The sequence below is a fragment of the Manis pentadactyla genome, chromosome 12 (genome assembly GCF_030020395.1).
Source record: "Manis pentadactyla isolate mManPen7 chromosome 12, mManPen7.hap1, whole genome shotgun sequence".
NCBI lineage: Eukaryota > Metazoa > Chordata > Mammalia > Pholidota > Manidae > Manis > Manis pentadactyla.
The window spans coordinates 101,371,168-101,381,777 of record NC_080030.1 but is presented as its reverse complement, the minus strand read 5'-3'; positions in this window follow the sequence as shown (position 1 = coordinate 101,381,777).

Here is a 10,610-nt window from a genome sequence, read left to right as displayed (position 1 = left end):
TGTGTTTCCTTTAATGTAGTTCACATTTTCCTGTTGATTCTCAGGTCTCCTCAGTTTGACCTGTTCTCTGAACATTGTGTATAATAAAGAGTGGAGACTGAAGAAAAAGTTTTTGTTTTGATTTTTTTTTTCTTTGCTTATTTCCCAGAACATTTAAACCCTTCCCTCCATCTGGCTGTTAGGCTGAGGCTGCCTCATTCAGATTTCTCCCCGAGTGGAATTGAACCAGAGCCAGGCTACAACTTTAATTAGATTGAGCTCACCAGTGATTAGCCCCAAACTCCCCTGCCACCACTGTGGTCTAGATCTTGTCAGTATTTAAGCAGGGAGGGAGTTAGGCTGCAGTTTCAGATATTTTGGGCAGGACCCAAGAATCCATGTGCAAGAATGTGATTTCTCTCTGATTTCTAGGTCCATCTTCATCAGATTTCTTTGCATAATTCAGGGTAGGGTTAGGTAAGGATGGGAAGAGAATTGTCAGGCTATTTGTACTGGGGGCTCTTCCAGATTCTAAGCCACTCTGCCAGCCCAGACTGTCAGAATATCCCTGCAAAGTCTTTTAATCTATGATGAGTCCACAACGACTTCCCATCTATCATCTGCAGATGAGGCATCTGCGCCTGGAGATGGAAACGTCTACCATTCTCTTCTCACCTATAAAGTATTTGTTTCTCTCTGGAATTGAGTTTATCAAGGCCTCCTCGCATTCTTTGTTCTTTGCTAGCCCCATTGACAAGTGTAATTTTTAATTTTTCCAGGTTTTTTTGTTGTTGTTACAATGGGAACAAAAGTCATTATGTTCTTCTTCATCCTGACCATTTAAAATAATCACAAAATAAGCAAATACTCTTCCCCCTTTTTATGTGAAATAGGTAAACCCAGAGCACATTTAATTGTTCAGTAAATAATTCTTACTAGCAAACTTTTTGAATAAAGTCCCAAGACGAGGCATGGGCTGATGGTTACCATCCAACTTTGCTTGATTTCTAGTTAACAGTTGAAATTCTTCTTGAAGCATGTGAAGTCCCCCCTGCCTGCATCAGGTGTCTAGGGCCATGGTTGATCCTGTGTGTGCTGATAGATACTGCAGCTGGGATAGCTTCTGTTAATGTCTTCTTAACAGCTTTCCAAGGAAAGAGGTCCCTTGAGTGTTTTTCCCTTACATCATTCTTCCTTTGCTTTTTCTATATAACCTTAGTAAAAAGAGAAATTATTTTACTTAAGACAGAATCTCACCCAATTCAACCTCCCATGACTATCAGAAAGCCTTTAATTCCTTCTTGACTTATGGAGAAAAAGGAAAACATGTCTCTTCCCCTAAGTTTTCCAGCTGGAAATGACTATCAATATTATTAAGATCCACTTATAATTGCTCTCTTGGCAGTTCTTTAGCAGTCACTCAGCTTCAAATGAAAACTTCCATGGTTGTTTTCTGAAGGAATTTGTAACTCTGCTAAAGTACACCTTGAATGAAATTTAAACCTATTTTCAAAAAGCTATTTAAAATGGCTTTATGGCATTGCTGTTTAAATCATATTCATCGTTGTTATCTTACATTTAAATTGACTGTTTATGTTAATATCTTCAATTTCTGCATAATAGGAAAAGGGATTTAAAATGGAAATCAGACCTAGGGATATATATTAATGACTGTTGCTACAAATAGTAAACTCCACGAGCTCTCTATGACTATGAAATGATTAGGCCTCGTCTTCCTTTCCCTTCTCTCTCCTCTTCGGATTGTTGAACAATACTTGCAATCATCGCCGCATGTATTTTTCTACATCTGTGTCTCATTGTGGGCTGAGGAAAAGGCAAAAAGGAGGAGGACCAGGACGGAGGGGAACAAAGGTTTTGTGGCTGCCTGGTCTTTGGAGTCAGGGGATAATCAGCAAATTCTCTCTTTTGTTTTCTCCTCCATACTTTTTCCATCCAAATCTCTCCTTTCCCAAGCATTTTCCGTACTCACTGCCTTCCAAGATATAGTCATACATTTACACAAGTGGTATTACACCAGGGATATTGTGACCCTGAGCTTGTTTCTTCTCTCAGCTTACTGCTTTTACATGCACTTCAACATTTGTCATTTTTTGCAAGAAAACCGTCCTGCTTCTGACAGTTCTAGAGAATGTTAAAAGGAACTTGAGTTACTAAAAATATAGCCACTGTCTCCAGTTTCTAAGTAGACTATCAAATGAATGACAAACTCTATGTGTGTTTAGTATAAACCAGGCTTGGTTATTAGTATCTCGGTTACAAGATTACAAGGATTATCATACAAAGCAAGAAACTTCTCCTCCAAACAATTTGTTATGTATGCTTTGACTATGTGTGCTTTATACAGCTTTCTTCATTGACAAGGCCATTCTTTCTGTCTACTGAATTTGTCATGCACTGAAGCAAGATCCTGGTATGGCAAGAATAATTAATAATCTCTGCCAGTACTGGTGGGTATGACCCTGTATCTGTTAAGAGTAGCACCAATCAATTAGTAACTGGAAAAGGAGTAAAACTATTAAAGGAAACCAGAATAAAACAGTGGCTTCAATAAGATAGAAATTTATTTCTCTCACACCGAAAAGTATTCTGGGAGTCAGGCAGCTGAGTCTTGGTGTGGAAGGTCCATTGTAGGACCCAAGGTTTTGGACCTTTCTGTTTTTCTATCCTAAGGCATGACTTCCAACCGCAAGATTACCTCATAGTCCAAGAAGGCTGGTAGGACCCCACCATCATTTATTGGAAATAGGAAAAGGAAAGAATAAAAGGGATATTTCTGCCAGCTGACTCAACTCCTATTAAGCTGGACGTTCCCCAGAACACTCCCAATTACACCCCACTAGCCAGAATGTAGGTATAGTGCCACAACTAGCTGCAAAGGAGGTCAGGAAATAGTTTTCTATTTGGTCCTAATGCTGCCTTCTGTCACTAAAGGAAGAGAGAAAAGATGGGACTGTGGGGGGCGGGGGGGACTAGCAATCTCTGCCTCATCTACTCAGGCCTAAAAATAGGAGAGGGTCCTTTGGATCATGTTAGACATCAGTTGAAATTATGCAACATTTGAAACATGTGAAAATATGCAACATCTCCGTAACTCTACCTTTGACCTTAAAGGGTCTAAAGACAAACTACCAGGGAATGTCCAGAGAAGGATCAATAGGAAGTGGGGAATGTAGAAGGCATATGTTTTGAATAATAGTAATTTTTAGCTGTTATCATGTACATAGAAAGCTCTAGCCTGAAAGGGGAGTCAGACCTATTTTCTGGACATATGTTTTCATTTGAACTGGACCTGCCCAACAGTGAACAAGTGTCTCAGGGTGTATAAATTTTCCCATCACTAGAAATGTTCAAAAAGAAGCTGAACTTCTAGGAACTTTATCAAAGTAATAACTGGAAAAGTTTGCAAAGATACATGGTCACAAGTCCAATGTTTAAAATATCAGGACCGTGGAATAACATATTTACCTAACAATAAGGGATTAGTGGAATAAATTAGGGTAGATCCACACATGAATACAGGCTCTAAAGTGACTGCATACACTCTTATTTATGGACAAAGAGGTTCATTATAGAGAGTAGACAACTGAGTTACAGAACAAACCTTATACTATGATTTTATGTGTCTATAAATAGCTGTGAACTAAAGGTTCATCTAGATTCTAAGGACTCTTTTTCTTCTTTAAGAACATGCTATATATAAAAAAGACTGTCTAAATCTTTGGCAATGAATATGGCAGTAATAACTGAAGTATTTAAGGAGGAAACAAGGTGACTCACTTGTCAGGGACAAGGCAGGCGAGGTTGCATACAAGGTGAGGCTGGCTGACCTTTGAGGTTTCTTCCAACTCTAAGATTAGATACCAACATCCATGTTCATGACTCAAGTGCCTTGATGATCGCCAGAATGAGTAATCCAGACACCCACAGGTGATCAGGAGAGGTCCTGTGGGTGTTACTGGTGGAGCTCAGGAGGGCTCAGTACCTCATATGTGAGCCCATTCCAGCCAGTGATCTTGGTTGACTGGCTTTCTACCTTCTTTACGTTCACCCTAAATTCATCAACACCATGAATTCTAAGAAAACAAATCTACCTTGACCTATATTATTTGTGCCCTGTTTGCTTTCTTCCTTCAAAAGCTAAAAACATACTGGCTAGAAACTAACAGCTTAAAATAGCTCCCTTAGCCACAGCTGAGGGGAGGCTTGGCGGAGGGCATGGCTGTCTACACCCTGTTTGGCTCTGGGGCCAGAACAACAGTAATAAGAAACAAACAAAAAACTGAAAAACTCCTGGAGGATGGACCAATACAGTGATTTTGGAAAATGTAATACTCTAGAAAATTTAGCAGTTTATAATGACAAAGTGTAACTTATTTCCTCCTTGAAAGGGCAAACAAGTCAATCCCAGGCACCCTGAGGTTCCTGCCCCAGGAGTGGTTGTGCGTTTCCAAAGATCGATTCACTTATACTCTCTGACCTAGAGTTCTGCTCCTGACACATGAGCAAAATGACTAGTTGGCCTTTCACCTACGTACACACATACTTACAGAAACGATTCGTGCTAATTCCGTCTCAGTATCTCACCCACCATCTTGGGTAATAAATCAAGATTCTTGATAGCAGATAAGATTGTGCTTTGAATCCACACACACACACCATAAATAAAATTGGTAAACATCTAAGAAAATACAGGAAAAGGCTAGTGAGAATATTTCAGCAAGGATTATTTTAAATGTAAGTTTACTAGTGTAACTGGCTCTGAAGTCAAAGTATGGATATCACATAGGACTATTTTGAAAAGGGGACAGTTGTTATATTACTGAGGAATTTTAATGAATAGTGAGCCCATTTGTTATTTATTTTCTTCCAAATGTTAATAAACAGCCCCAGTTATAATTGCTAATTTTCTATATTTATGGAAAATTGGCATTTCATAAATATCAAATTGTGATATCATCTACTTGTATGCTGGTTTTCTATGAATATATAAATGCAGTAATTACCTCTAGAAGTGTGAGTTAATTTTTTGTGTGTGAATAAATCAGGAAGGAGAATGACAAATCTGTTAAAATGGTAGAATCTGAAACCTTCTTTTCATTGTTCTTTTAAAGAATTTATCTGAAATGATGTCATGGAGTGGCAGAGGAAAATCTAGGATACACGGTTTTCTATTAAAGCTGTTGAGATGCTCATCAGGACTAAGTCAATATGCAGGCATTTGACAGGGACAGTGCATAGAGCTTTCTCAAAAGACCAAAAGGTTAGGAAGACTTTATAGGTCCCAAATAATCAATGTTTAAAGGAAAACAATTGTAAAGAGGTTATTAATTCAAACCAGTGAAGGATTTCTTCTTAAAAGGAAGTTTTAGTTTATTTTAATTCCAGGGAAAAGAAACTCTCACTTAATGTGCTTACTATTATAATGTATTCTCTTGGATAGCATTGGCAGAAATTCCCCATTAATATTTATCTTTAGAACTTTGCTCCATTTCATGGCTCAGTAGAGAATTAATATTTAGCAAATGTGTGATCAGCCTTTTTTTGTCTTATGGCTCAAATTCACTCAAGTCCTTCATACACTGGATTTGTTTTTATTATGAGTTTTATAATGAGTATGTATTTTACTCCACACTGTGGTAAAATACTTTTTTATGGGCTGCAACCTTTCTGTCAAAGTTAAGTCACATCAAAATGGAATGTTTTAGTAGCTAAGGGGAAAAGATGAGTCTTTGGCTAAAAGAAGACTGACCGACCTCCCATTTATGGGTTTGATGTCCTTAAATACATGAGACTGGCCAATACTGAAATAATATCCCAAATCATGATAACATCTTTCAGAAGGTTTAAAAGAAACTAGACCCTAATTTAAGCAGTATCAAAATTTTCAGAATAGGTGGATGATGTATCTCATCAGACCCCAGTTTTGAAGTGGTCTTTAAATCCATCTGAATACTGACACCTGTGTTATGAAAGACAGGTCTGATGGTGGTGAAGGACCACCGCAGTAAGTTCTGTCTGTTAGCAGAGAGACCACTGATGTGGCAGGAAACATGCAGTCATGAATCCCGGAAGTAACTTCAAGATCAAAATCTCCCTTCATCAGAGGAATATAGCTTCATTGCAAATGGTTCAAAGTAACCTGGATGAGAGCCATTTACGATCCAGGTAACGGAGCCGACATTGCCCCGCACAGGCATCTGCATCAGCAGGTGGGGAGCACAGGCGGGGAGCACAGACGTGTTTAACGCCCTCCCCAGGTAGAGTTAGAGCCCCATCCCAGACAGCCGGACAGAAGAGGCATCCACCCCGAGCTGATCTAATCATCATCACAGACGTCGTGTTTTTTCTAATCTGGGACTTGCCAACAATTATTTGTGTATTTAAGTAAAACCACATAGGGCCCAAGTGAAATTTGGAACGCTTCAGAAGATACGGTTTCTGGGTCCAGTTTTCTGTGGCAAGAAACGGATCAAAACACTGGCCTTGGCTTTGCTTTTCAGAGTTTTTAAAACAAGTCAATTAAGTGGCTTCCTGAGATATGGATGAACGTAAGGTGAACATTGATCATGCCTCTGAGGACCCCTGCCTAATACTTCACCATCTCTGTGTTTTCAGTAGCAAGCAAGTTCAGTTTCTAGAATGTGTACTGAACACAGCTGAGTCAAACCTCTGACACTTCCTAGTGTGCTTGGGCTCAGGGCAGGTACAGAATTTTTCTTAAGTGGCCTCCGGAATCCTAACCCATGTGCTTCTACAGGTTTTCTTCTGTTTTCTGTTCATTTCCATTTGCTTAAAATTTTCAAGTTGCAACCTGCTTTTTTCAATTCCTTCTTTGTTTTAGAACTCCTGTCTTTTACTTTCTCTTTCACCTTGGCTTTGATTTTTGTTTGTGGGCTTCCATGAAATGGTAATGAAAAGTCCAAACTTCGAAACATGCACAGAAGCTGTTCATTAAAATTTTGTCATAGGAACTCTCTTTCTGTACAGAAAAACCACAGTGAATGCTTTTCCATAGAATGTAAAATTCTCCAATCATTATTTTAATCACCCTATTTCTGTGGGCATCTCCAAGATCCTACAGAGGTGGGCTTGGTTTGGTAAAAATCATCTCAGCCTCTAATAAACATCTCCTTTGTTGAACATTGTCTTCACAGCCAATAATTAACTGGTAGGATAACTGCCTCGCTGAGGCTGCCGGGCTCTCCTTAGGGGCTTCACGATGGCTAAAGCAGTGACTCCCTAATTGGCATTCTGATGTGAATTCACAAAACTTCTCGAGGTAATGATGCTGGTTTTTTAACCCCGAAAATTCATGGGCTGCACATAAGTGAGATATCAACTTTTGAACCTATATTCATGTATGGATTTTTAGCTCCACTTGCCCTTAAAACTGAATAGCATGAGATAAACCAGACTACTGACTGCATCTAAATGACAAGTAAGTTTTCAGGAAGAAATATAGGGCTCATTTCTCTTCATTGACTAAATCGACATGAGGACCGTGAGTGTGCAGGACCCTGAATGACAACAGCAATAATAATAACTACTAACACTTATCCAGGACTCATAGATTAGTGTTAATCTCCACCCAACAATTAATACTCTTTTTGGAGATGAGAAAAATATTATTTGTGGAGGTAAAGAAACGGTCTGCCGTTTCAACTCAGGCGGTGGGATACCAGAATGCAGGCTATTAAACACTCTGCCTTCTTCACACTTAAATCTTGCTGTGAAATGAGTTTTGTCTCTCTGGTCCAGAGGCCCTCAGAGTCATCCACCCACGTGAATTAAAGGAACATTTATTTTGGGTCTTTCCTGCCAGTACAGGAGTCTAGACTGAGCCTAGACAGGAAGTGGGGTCAGCAGGGTCTTTCTCTTTGGGTCAGAAGGAAGGATGAGGGTTGCTGAATTCCACTTTCAAAAACCGAGGCATAATAGAGGGGTCTCTAGCTGCCATCTGTCTGGCCCGATATGAGGCACTGTACTATCTGAACTTTCTAAGATTTCTGAAATTCTATAATTCTCCATGTTTCTTGTTTTTAGCATTTTCTGTCTTGAAAGAGAGCCTGTATACTGTTATTTGGAGACTTCAGGAAATTAGGGCTCTGGGAAGAAGGGTTCTAGTCCTCAATTAGTCTTGCAGAGGAAATAACTCTAAAGGATTGTGTGTCTGAGGAGCAGCTGTAAAGAAAATATATAGATGAAAAGATTAAAAAACATAGTATTGATTGAAAAAAAGCAACATGCAAAATGACATCCACAAAATTATTCCACTTATTCTAATGTAAATCCGTAACATGGCACTCTAGAATATTTGTGGAAGGAACAAAAACGGAGTGGAAAGATATACAATAGATTCATAACAGTGGTTGCTTCTGGGAAGGTGGAAAGGGGGCTTTAGTTATAGTTGCAATATTTAATTTTTTTGTAACAGAAGGAAATGTGGTGAATGTTATTTTGGGGTGACAGAATGGGGTGATATATTTTTTTAACTTTTCCATAATTTAAAATTTTCTCAAAATGAACTAACTTAAAAAAAATAAAAAGACACAAAAAATAGAGGGAAAGAAAGAAGACACAGTCCTTGGGAACTTCAAACGAAGATAGGAATGGGAGCCTAAGTCTGGGTTTGACAACGGGTTGTGCTGTTTGTTGAAGCTGACTCCAATCAACTTAAATAACTATGAAAATTCCTAGGCATGTTTCATATTATTTTGGAGGTTAAAAATGTAGGACTCTTGTTTGTGTGTATGTGGTGGGTGGTGCTTTTTTTGATGGGGAAGGATATTTTTTGGAGGAGGGGCTGGGTCATATGCACACACACAGCATTACTAACAAGCCAAGACTTTACTCTTGAAATAGAAAAGTCAAAAAACAGTAGTCTGATCAATGTTTGATTTCAATATGGACATTCTTATCTCCTTTGATTTTTTTTTTTTCACAACCTCTTTTCTTTCAAAAACGACAAACAGTATATTCCCCAGGGGTTCACTGTGGGCTGGAGGATAGTAAGTTCCCTGAGAGCAAGTAGATTCAATGAATGCCATGCATTGCCTTGAGTCTTGCTTCTGTGGATTTTATACAATTCCTACTCTGTTTCTATATTCATGCAAAATTTTGCCCTTTCATTTTAATTCCAATGAAAGAGGCAGCAGACTCCCAGGAAAGGTCAGGCTGGAAAAATTAGAAATGGCATCAGAGAACAGTGTGATCAAATAAATCATACAGAACATTGCATTTTCATACCAGCTCTTAATTCTATAGCATGAACATTAAGGTTTTTAAAAATCTTTTTCTTCAGTGTCTTCTATAAATACACAACAGAAAGCCCCCCAAACCGGCCAAATAAATCACAGTAAGGAATCCCAAGATCTGATGTATGCAATGAGAGAATATTCTCTAATCTGCAACATGTTATATATACAGGGTCCTGCCTAGAAAGAAGAAGCCATCTCAGGGTTTACACTTTTTAAGATGTTCATCCTGAATATTATAATCCAAGTGAGATGGCCTTAAAATCTTTCAGAGCATTGCAGGAAGCCATCAGGTAACATTTCCTAGCTTTTTGATGTCCGTGTCAATGGCAAATGTAAGGCAGAGAATCCAGGGGTGATCTGGACTCTCAAAGGAGTACAAAGGGGGCTTTGTAATGAGCGCCTCCATTCCTTCAGAAGCTGCTCATTTTCAGATCAAGGTTGAGCCTGTGTCCCTACAGGGGCCAAACTGGGCCAGAGTGTTACAATCTGGGACCAGCAGCCCCACTCACTCATCTCTCTGGAGTGACCCTCTAGCAAGGGGCCTAAAGCAGGGGTCAGCAAAATAAACCTAGTGGGCCAAATCCACCCACCATTTGTGTCTGGCCCACCATCAAGCTAAGAACGTTTTTCACATTTTTAAATTGTTGAAAAAGAATCAAAAGATTTTTTTTGTGTGTGACATGTAAGGTTTATATCAAATTCAAATTTTATCGACCATAATGGTCTTACTGAAACACTGTCTTGTCCATCCATGTCCATTCATATGATCTCCGACTGCTTTTGTGCTAGCACGAAAGAGCCAAGTAGTTATGTCAGAGACTTTACATGGCCTGCAAAGACACAATATTTACTGCATGGCCCTTAGCAGAAAATAATTGCAGATCTATGCTCTAGGACACTAGTTGTCACCACCGGGAAAGACTTAAAACAGTCGTGGCCACAGCTCCAGCTGGAGTGTTTCAGCAACTCTCAGCAGCATTCTGTCCTGAGAATAAAACGTCTGCAGATTCACCCAGGGAGATGCTCAGACCTTATTAAAGCTATTTTCTTAAATACGCCATCCCTTCTGCAGACAGTCCTGCCATGCAAGGCTAGGACAGTATACACGGCACAGCTTTGGAGTGCACCGTTTTTGCAGGCTGCAATGTGAGTGGCGCCCTCTGGAGTTGTGCACTACAATGGCCTCCCTCCTAAAATTCCTGAGAAGAAATACCTCTGAATTAGGAATGAGGAAGTGAGTGAATGTGTTAGTTTGGGTCTTCAGAAAAGCAGACTTAGCTGTACAAGACAAACAGATGAATAAGAGACTTCTTGGGGGAAACACTTATGAAAGATCAAGTTGGGAGGGAGCAG